Consider the following 10356-nt stretch of genomic DNA (forward strand, 5'->3'; position numbering starts at 1 on the left):
TTTTTTTTTAACAGAAAACCCTTTAGCAATCCTACATTTCAATAATAGCACATGCAGATTCTCTCAAAAGTATGTTCTATTTGAAAAAGGCAGATCAAAGAAAAGATATTTAAAATTAAATGTGAGACCTGATTCTAATTAGAAAAAGTCAAGAGTAAACATATACCAACTTTTAATACAAATAAATATGTAAAATATATATATACAAAATATTGCAAAGCCAAAGCTTCATTGGCTTAACCTGTCATGTTACATGTAACCATTCCCACCCTCACAATATTTTTTTCTGTAAAATGAACCCTTAAATGCATTGGGCTGTTCTTGTCTGGTCCAACTAGATGCAGTACATCATCAGAGCTCTCTGTACATTCTGCTTTCTCAAGAATATTCACAAGGACTGCTTAGAATCACAGAATCACCAAGGTTGAAAAAGACCTACAAGATCATCCAGTTCAACTGACCACCTGTCGCCAACAGTTCTCTGTAAACCATGTCCCTCAACACAACACCTAAACGTTCCTTGAACACCTCCAGGGTCGGTGCTTCTTTCTTCCTCCTTTGCTGTTTGTACTGAATGCATGGCTGTGCACGCTCTTGGCATGATTAGGCACTCCTACCTTTACGGGACTGGTTACGGGGTAAGGGGGTAAGGTGATCCTTAGTGAATATATCCTCCCATTTTACTGCTATGATCTCACCTTCCTTCCCTATCCCACCATTCATTACACATTTTCAAATGACAACTAACATTTAGAGTATACTCAGTTTCAGAGATAGCCCACGGAAGTCTCCTCTTAGTTGAAAATCCCAACATTGATTTCAGTGAGATGTTTCACTTCATACCACAGCTGCCTGTGCCTTCAAGCACAGCACTGGATCCTGTAAAGATGAGAACGAAATTCTCAACACTTTATTTCCTGTTTCCAAATATTCATTTGGCTCATGGAAAGAAAATAAAAAAACACATACTTTACTGTCCAGATGAAATACAGCATAACTGCTCGCATGTTTTATGTAAAATGGAGACCTTCTATTGCATGGTTTGCAACAAAAATTCCGATCTAAGCTTTGAAACTCCAGTAGGTGGGAAGTGCATGGGGTAGGTGGACTGTTTACAAAACTTTCCAGTATGGGAGAGGGTTTTCTTGTTGCTTTTTGTTTTGGTTTATAGTCATTTATTTGGGTTTTGCTGATGCTAACGGTCTAGTGGTTGGTGACTGTCCACGGCAGAGGGAATGAAACGAGATGATCGTTATGGTCCTTTCAACCCAGGCCATTCCATGATTCTATGATTCTACAATAGCCACTCCTTCACACCAATGCCCCAACATCAAGCAGTCCTGTATCTAGCTGCTGGAAACAGCAAGCTTCAATATTTGCTTATAGTTTCCAAATTAAGCTGAATAAAACTCAGTCCATCGATATTACAAAGTAACATTCTATCAATTCATTTCCTGTTCTTGTGAAAAGATGCCAAGGACTACGGTTAATGAAAGAAACAGACCTCAGCACAGCCAACTATAAACACACAGACCCTACATTGTCTAGCTAACAGCCCAAGCAAAATATTAAATAATCATATTACCATTAAGGCTAGAAAAGATCACGAAGATCATCAAGTCCAACCACAGCCCATTCCAACCATGCCCACTAGCCATGTTCCTCAGTGCCACCTCTCCAGGTTTCTTGAATACCTCTACTAAGGAAGCAAAATACCACAACAAGGAAAATACCAGAATATAATGATCCCCACCAGTGTGAACCCAGCAGCACTGTAGATTGAAAAATATTACATGCAGGCAAGGCACAACTCCATTTGTCTTCCATATTCTTTGCCTTGAGTTTCTCAGAATCATGGCAGATTCCTCCATGAGCTATAAAAAAGCACAGTCATGCACTGCTCATACCAAACAAGAAGTCACTGTTACAGAGGTAGAGTTACCTAATTCACAGTGAGCTTTGCCAGTGCCTCTGCACTATCAGCTGTATAACTGCAACAGGGGAAGTACAGAGCCAATATCACCACCTCCCTGCTGCACAGGTGCTCAGCAGAGAGAGCATGAAAAAAAATAATAATAATACACTGATTGGCACAAATCTGGCTGCAGCCACCCCAAAATGTTCTCTGTACCTTTAGCAGCCACTGGGCTGAGGGAGATTTTGTTTAAACTTATTGATTCAGCACTGAGACTCTTCCATCATGAAGTTACAATAGCATTGTAAATACAAACAATGAAATCACATCAATCACATCTTCCAAAAAGAAACTGGTATCCAGATCAACATTTTTGTTCAGAATTTCTCTCTACTGTTCCTATCCTAGAAAACAAACAGGAGCTTGTCTTCCTAACCCTGGTCAGGAATTGCCAGAATACAGTGTATCATTGTCTTCTAGTTAATTAGAAATATAAGCCTTTTTTTCTCCTCCATTGGCAAATCAGAGGGCAATATAAATGCCACTATGTCAGTCAGCACTGCACAAAAATATCACAGATGAGCACTGGTAGATAATGCTACAGTGAATTCCATAAATACCAGTAATCTCTGCCCTAAAATTCCAGCTAAATCTCAAATTCAGTCATCTTTCTTCTGGAAGTTCAGACTTCCTTGAATATTTTATTCATTACAGATAGGTTTCAAAAGAGCCTAAGCTTCATGACATAAAAAAGAATACCTACAAAGATCCATAGCATCCTGGTGTCATGTCCACTAAAGTGCAGAAAAAATTCTCTTTTGCTTCCAAACATAGAGCAGAGAAGCCTAAGTCAGAAAGTGCAAACAAACAAAACTTCCCTGCACTCTGGAAAATCTCACACTTCTGGGGTCTCAGTATTGATTTCTGCTAACTCTGAATTTGCTACACCTGCATACTAAAGCAGAAAAAAATTAAAAACTCAACATCAACATTCTTGAGTTGTTAGCTCTCTTTCAAGGAACATGAGAATGATTTTCAAAAAAGCAACAACTTGGCACTGAGTTCTGCAGCTGATCTGTTAGTTTGCATATTATGAAAATTCAATTCTGATCCGTAAGTTAGGTTTTTATGGAACACAGAGGATGATGGCAATCCATATCACAGTCTTAATGTCGAAAAAAGAAAGCACTGGAAAAAGATTCACCCCCTGTATCAGCTCTTTATTTTTGTCCTCATACCTCATACTGCATTGGCAATATTTTGTCTCCTAAAAGGCTTTCAGTGTCTGAGTTCAAGTACTCTTCTACAAAATAAAGGTGACAAAACCCCAGAACAATTTTACTGGGTCTTAATTTCCAAGTGCTCAAAAGAAAATACTAAAATGAGTTAAAATGTTGTTAAGGGTTTTGGAGGATTATTTTCTTGTTTGCTACTGGCACAGAAAGTGTTAAAAGAGTGTTACAATTATAGTACTCACATCATGGAGTATTCTGAAGTCTCAGGCAGGATTGGTGTGTGCAAGATGAAAAATGTATCACTTCTGATCCTGCAATGAATGCAAACACTTGAACCACTACAAACAACACAGTATGGCTGCAGAATAATAGGAACTGAATATACATATAAACTAACTTCTTCTGTATGCGCCCTTATATAGGTGCTAATTAGCAATAACATCCTGGTCACCAATGAACTTGGCTAGACTAAACCTGCCCACCTACAAGTAGACAGAAGGTACAAATCCAATCTTTTATAAAGCCTTGGAAGGCAGGTGACAAATTAATTCCTATAGCCACCATAATACTAAACAACATCATGCTAGGAGCCCACAATAACTACATGGCAAAACAGTGACAGCAGTCATACAGCCTGATATTCGAGAAATGAGTTCTCATTTCCAACAGATTTGGTTCCTTAGTCTCCCTTTCACTTACAGATGCCAATGACAAAGTTGTGATTATATGAAATTCCCTCTGCTCCATCTCAATCATTTGTTTTTAGAAGTCCGACACGTGAAATAGGTCTAAGCGCATTAAACAAGCACTTGCTTTTGAACAACCTAACAGGACTTCTGCCCGATGGAATCCACACCAGGTTCAATCTGTCAGGGGAATGTTTTGCTAGAGACACCTCCAAGATCAGGAAGGAGCAAAGCTTCTTCTGGATCACTGGCACATAGAGACCTATGTCATCTACACAAACAGAAACAAAGTTGTGGCAGAAGGAGTTCCCAACTGTGCCCATGCAGTCCAGAGTGTTATTATTCAACACCAACCTGAGAAAGGTTTATGAGAAAAATGACTTTGTGAATTGAACTTACATCCTCAAATCAAATCACTGAGGTATTTATATATGCGCTCTCCAAGGACTGATTTGACTTTCCTATGCTCCCAGTCCTTGGACACAGCCAGCAAGGCTGTAAAATCACTAGGATATAATGGGAGGTAAAGAAGGGATAATAACATTGAAGCTCACAGGATAACAATCTGTAACTACGAACGCTGAAGTCTTTTCTCATGTGACCAGTCATACTGGAATTACTTATACAAGTTAGGGCTCCAGGATCAAGGTTCTGAGGATTATCGTGCCGTATTTATTCATGCTTGGGGTAATACCTTGTTTTACAAGTAGACTCCTTTAGATCACCATTATTCAAGGTAAATACACACAAAAATCAGGCTCTGTATTAATTACAATTTAAAGATAACACATTCAGAAATAGAAAGACGAATGCATATGAATAAAATGCAATGTGAGAAAATTCCCTTTCCATATTTTTCTGTGTTCATACCGATGATGGTTTAACTGTATTTTTATGCTTCAATTTAAAATACAGTTCATTACAAAAAGAGTTTAATGGTGCTAAATTGTGCAGCTGTCTTCAAAGGTTTATGTGACCTAGAGGAAGATTTGAGCTGAGTGCTTGGCTCAGTCTACACAGGTGTGTGGGAGGCCAGCTCAGGACCTCATGAGGGTTTGCCCATGTCAGTGAGAAACTTACAATCTGCACTGCATTTGGAAGGGCTGAAAAAAAGAAAATCAATTCCACAGTGATTTGTTAGCACCATAAAAATACTAAATAAGGTGATTTATTAGCAAATATGTCCAATGTTATATTGCCTAATGCAGTGAACTGTCATCATCTTCAAACTTTTAAACTAAATTTATGATTTAGTCACAATTTACTTCCCAAGAGGACTCTACTGCTGATTTTATTTATGATCCAAACCTTGTATTCCTTATCACTCTGACAAAAGAAGAAGTCAGAATGGAATGAATAATATTCTGAACCATATAATTCAAACAAAAGACAAGAAAAATCTTCTGGTTAGGAAAACTCTTTCAGATGCTGCAGAAACTAATAATGCTAAATTTGAATTGTAGTATGCTCTTTTGTTATCATACCTGCTTACAAACAGCCATATAAGCAGAGTTGTACAGACCTGCAGGCTTCAAATACAAATGATAATCAAGTTGTTAGAAATCCTTCACAAAGCATTTGAAGCTGCAGAAGTGATTCACTATAGCCTACCAGCCTTGCTAAGCCTTTGTTTCCATTTTCTATATTACATCTGTATATTTGAGAGATTTAAATTTGGCTGAAAACAGAATAGTACTCGGTGCATCGGAAGTATAAAGCACTTAAAAAAAAACAGGAACGTACATGAAAATTTCATTTGCCACGGGTGTAAGCATCCATTATTTTCATTCTGAAGACTGCTATCAATTACATTATTTCTTCCAAATCATCTATCACATATCTCCTGGTTTAGGTGACAACTACCTGCTGCAACTGCAATAACACGTACACAATACTTTCATATAGAGCAGGATGTTGTGTGTCTAACTTTAGATAGACTGATTTCATTAATTGTAAAATAATCTAAAAAAGAGCATTAGTTTACCAGCTTAATGAGTGTTAATATCTAAATTACATAGTAATTATGGGAAGAGAAAATGTTAAGATACGGCTTTACAACAGAAACCTAATCATTCATTTAGATAATGAAAACCAACATTCACTTTCTTATCAATTTTTGGTGCATTTCAAAGCATGCCTCCTGGTCTAGTGCTCTAACACTCCTCTTGCATACATGGCTGCCATCAGTTACTGCTCTTTTGCATCACATTCACAACCAGATTGCATTCAGTTATCCGCATGCTACTTAATAGACGTGTACATAAAGCATTGGCAAAGTCTCTGAAAACAAAACAGTGCAAAAAAAAAAAAAAAACATACAAAGGTGGCATCCAACCAAAAAGCAATACCAAAACGTGACAGCAGTCAAGCAGAATAATGCAACCTCAATGAATCCAGCCCACGCCGCTTTACGGTACACAAAGTGATTATCTATCAAAGACTGGTGGTTCATTCACGACACAGGGCCAGTCTCCGTCCAACAGTCTGTCCTGGCAGCAATAACTGCATGGACAGAGACTCATCACCCACTCACCTCCAGAAGTGACCTCTTCCGAACTGGGTTGAGGAACATTGGCAGGACAATGTGGGGAAGCTTGCATTGCTGCTGCCCTTGCTATACCTCTCCTGTGGAGAAATAGAGGACTCAATTTCCAGGGCTGTCAGCCAGCACCTCCTACATTACAAGTGAAGGAAAATGAAGCTAATACATTTTGGGGTGTAGTGCAGAACCCCCCATTTGCTACTGCAGTATTTCACATCTTCTGTGAAGCTCCATTTGTCTGCTTGGACAGCAAGCTGGATTCTTAGGTTCATGAGTTGATGATACTCTTGCCAGTGACCTACACAGCAAGCTGGGATGTGACAGTTAAGAATCAATGTTACTAGATACACAGCCTAAATAAAATAAAATAAAATACAGTAGGAAGTAATGCTTAAATTAGTCTCTCAACCCAGACACGAACTAGCAAGTGCCACTGGGTAACTCTCTCCCTTCCTTTCACAATCACGTTTCTTAGTCAGCTCTTCACACATTTCATTTTGCAGATGATTACCATATGGATTACCCTAATTGAGAAGCAGTTCTTCTGCTTTTCATGTTCCACTCATTCCTTATACTTACTTTAATTTCATATTAATCCAAATAGAGATACCACAAGAATCAATCCCAAGAAAGACAGTTTTTAAAGGGAAAATGAAAGCTTTCCTCTATCCTCATGCTTTCCAGGCTAGGCCAACAGTTCTCAGCCACCAGTTTTTAATGTGACAAAAATACAAATGACTTGTATATAACAAAACGCAATCCATTAGAGAGAAAAAGAGACAAGAAAAGAATTATCTGAAGTATATGAATAAATCATTGTTTTGAATGTGTTTATGTTTTACAATTTCAAAAACAATTCTGTGAAGCCTTACTGAAGTAAGCAGTTTGCTTCCAAGAGTGATCTCTGATCTCTCAGGAGTACTACAATGTTTTTTGTTGGAGGGAATGCTGTCAAGTTTAGACACACGGGACTGGAAGCTTATGACCAACCATTTTTGTCCAGTAGGAGCATGTAGTACATACTGATGCTCACAGGAAGGAACAATTTCCCACAATTAATTAGAACCTTATCAGCCTTTGTTGTATTTGCTTAACTTTGGTCAACAGCAATGTTGATTTTACAAGTTAATTGAGTGTTAGGAAAAAGCCTATAAATGTGAGTTTTAGATATACTTCAGAGCTGCTGAAAAGCATGGGAAGCAAGCCAAAAAATTATAAAAATAAGGCAGAGGAGCTTTGCTAAGAAAAAAAATGTATCAGCTTTCATTATGTCAATTGCTTAAGCTCAGTCTTTTCACTAGGTATATGCTGAAACGTGAATGTAGAGGTAAATGGAATTTTTCATTCCTTATTTGGACAAAACAGATTTATGTATCACTGGCTTCACAAACAAAGATGCCACACAAGGCATTTTCTTCATTTTTATTTTGATGTCTTTACGTGCCAAAACTATATGCTCTTTTTCTCTTTGCAAAGTTCCCAACGTCCAACATAATAAGCAACAAAACAGTTTATTTCTGATTAGATAGTAACCTTGGATTATGATCATGGCCTATTAAGGACTGTGATTTTAAGCAGAATTCGGCCTGGATATTTGGATGAGGTATCTCCAACAAAAACAGTAGCAACGGTTTACATATATAATATATACTACACATATACCTATATTTAATAAGCACCATATTTAATATATTTAGTAAGCCCAATATTTAAATAAAAAGTAAGATACATCAAGCTGGCTTAGAAGCACAGGACAAGGATTGTGCTTTGAGCACTACACAAGTGTTACATTCGCTTTCCAGCTGCTGTTTCATTGGCAGTGTTGGCTGAGGCTGTCATTGACATCTAAGTATACCAAAATAGATATCACTGAGCTATAATCTCAATATTTCAGGGGTTGTAAGATGATAAAATGCTGTAACTAGATAGATTACCATGACCACTAAGAAATGCCCACAAAGACTTACTTTAACTAAGTGCAGCTCCACCTCGTTAAATATACAGTCAGAAGACCAGAAATGGGGAAAAAATCACTGAGCAGAAATTACAGTTTTGCTCCCTAGTCAAAAGAAGCAATTCTTCTAAGTGAAAACAGGAATTTTTGTAAACCTATTCCTTTTCTTCATGTGAAAAGTACTAGGAGTATCATGAAGAATCATCATCAAGAAACTTCGATGACTTTAGTTCTTACATATGGCCTAAGCCCATCTCAGAGTCACAAAAAAAACACCCAAAAGTGACCACAATTCACTGACAATCTAGATGTTCCGGTAACAAATTTCTTTCTAGACAGAGAGAAGAACTCAAACACTTTGAAATCTTGAGGATAGTTTCTAACAATCCCTGTAAGGGCTGGCAGGGGTGGAACCAAAGTCCATCCAAAACCACTACTGTTACCTCCTTTACCCTCACACAAATGCAAAGCAGTACAAGCTGCAACTGAACACATGAGCTCCACACAGCAATTTGAAACAGCCTCAGTGCAGACTGTTGTTTATTTTACTAATCTTCAAAAATGCCGAGTCTTTGACCCTTTGAAGGTAACCTGCATTTGTTTCAAAAGCAAGCCTTAAACATTCAAAATGCATTATATGCTTCAGAAGGCCTTTCCTCTGCTTATATCCTCTGGATTTTCTCCCCATAAGTTAATTATTGTTCCTAAACCCCCTCTGCAGTCTACATATCCCAAGCTCTTCAAGAGTCACTTTAATCATATGGGATAATTTGTAAATGTAGACACATTTTCACTGTCCGGGAGAGCAGTTCGTAGAATGAAAAAGAAAACCATTTCCTCACGTATGACTGATGTATTTTCCAGAGGCCAATTCAATCTGAAAGTTCTTCCATGACAGAAAGCACATGCTGTTTGGAGGATGAATTCACCTAGCTGCCATATCCAAGATGAAATTTCCCCTCTGTTTCCAAGTCATTAAACTTTCTGGTGCTCTGTGGAAAACAGGTGAGTTTTACAAAATTCCTTTGGTAAGCCTCTGCACCTTACCTGTCCAGCAAGACATTTGGCCAGGACATTCATACCAAGAAATAAGCTTCAGAGACCCAGAGCTAAAGCAGGCGACATCTTTTCCCTGCAGCTTACTCACAAGAGGCTGCTATGCTTCCAGCAGTGACTGGATCAGGTAACCATCACTTTAAAACTGATTAATTGAAGTGACTAATTCTGGATTTGCCATGTTATATTTTTCCCCTCCAACAATAAACCTATGCTAGCCCTTAAGGCATAGCCTATTTCTTGATAGTGGGTTCATTTCTGTGGTAACATCTCAACCAATGCTCCTGCAGGGATCACCAGCTACAGTGAGACCAACTGCTCAGCATCTGAAAGTAAACAATTTACCTAAATATTCTGTACATAGCACACACACACACAAAATAATAATAATTAAAAAACCCACTTACTTTACTACTACTGTAATATGAATATTTTTGAAATTCTAAAAGCATAATTTAGGGGAACAAAATAAACCTGACAAATCTGCAAAAACCCAGAAGTAAAAGAATGGGCAGTGAATCTTGAGGAATAATTACTATTTTGGGGATAAAAGTACTTTTTTTAAAATTCTGATACTGACAACCCTGGAAAACGTCTGTAAAATAAATGTGGTAAAGGGTTACAAGTATGTTACCGACATTCATGAAATATCTTGTAATTTATTTCAGAGATTTAATTACACCCTTCATGCTTACTCTCCTATTAGAAGATCTTCTCGTTAGTATTAATTTGAATTCTATTGCAACATAAATTAATACAACTGAGAAAATTTATTAGTCCTTTAAATAACAAACTGATAATGTGTCCAGGCAGTATATACTTAAAAGAAGAAAAAGACATACAATTAAAATCTGAACTACAATTACTTTGCATTTCAGAAAGTTAAAAGTAGCCTGAAGCAAGATTATTACAAAGGAAAAATCTGGACAGTAGCTTTCCTCCAAGCAAATGTATGAGAGTATTTAACA

The sequence above is a fragment of the Meleagris gallopavo genome, chromosome 4 (assembly GCF_000146605.3).
Source record: "Meleagris gallopavo isolate NT-WF06-2002-E0010 breed Aviagen turkey brand Nicholas breeding stock chromosome 4, Turkey_5.1, whole genome shotgun sequence".
NCBI classification, from domain to species: Eukaryota; Metazoa; Chordata; class Aves; order Galliformes; family Phasianidae; genus Meleagris; species Meleagris gallopavo.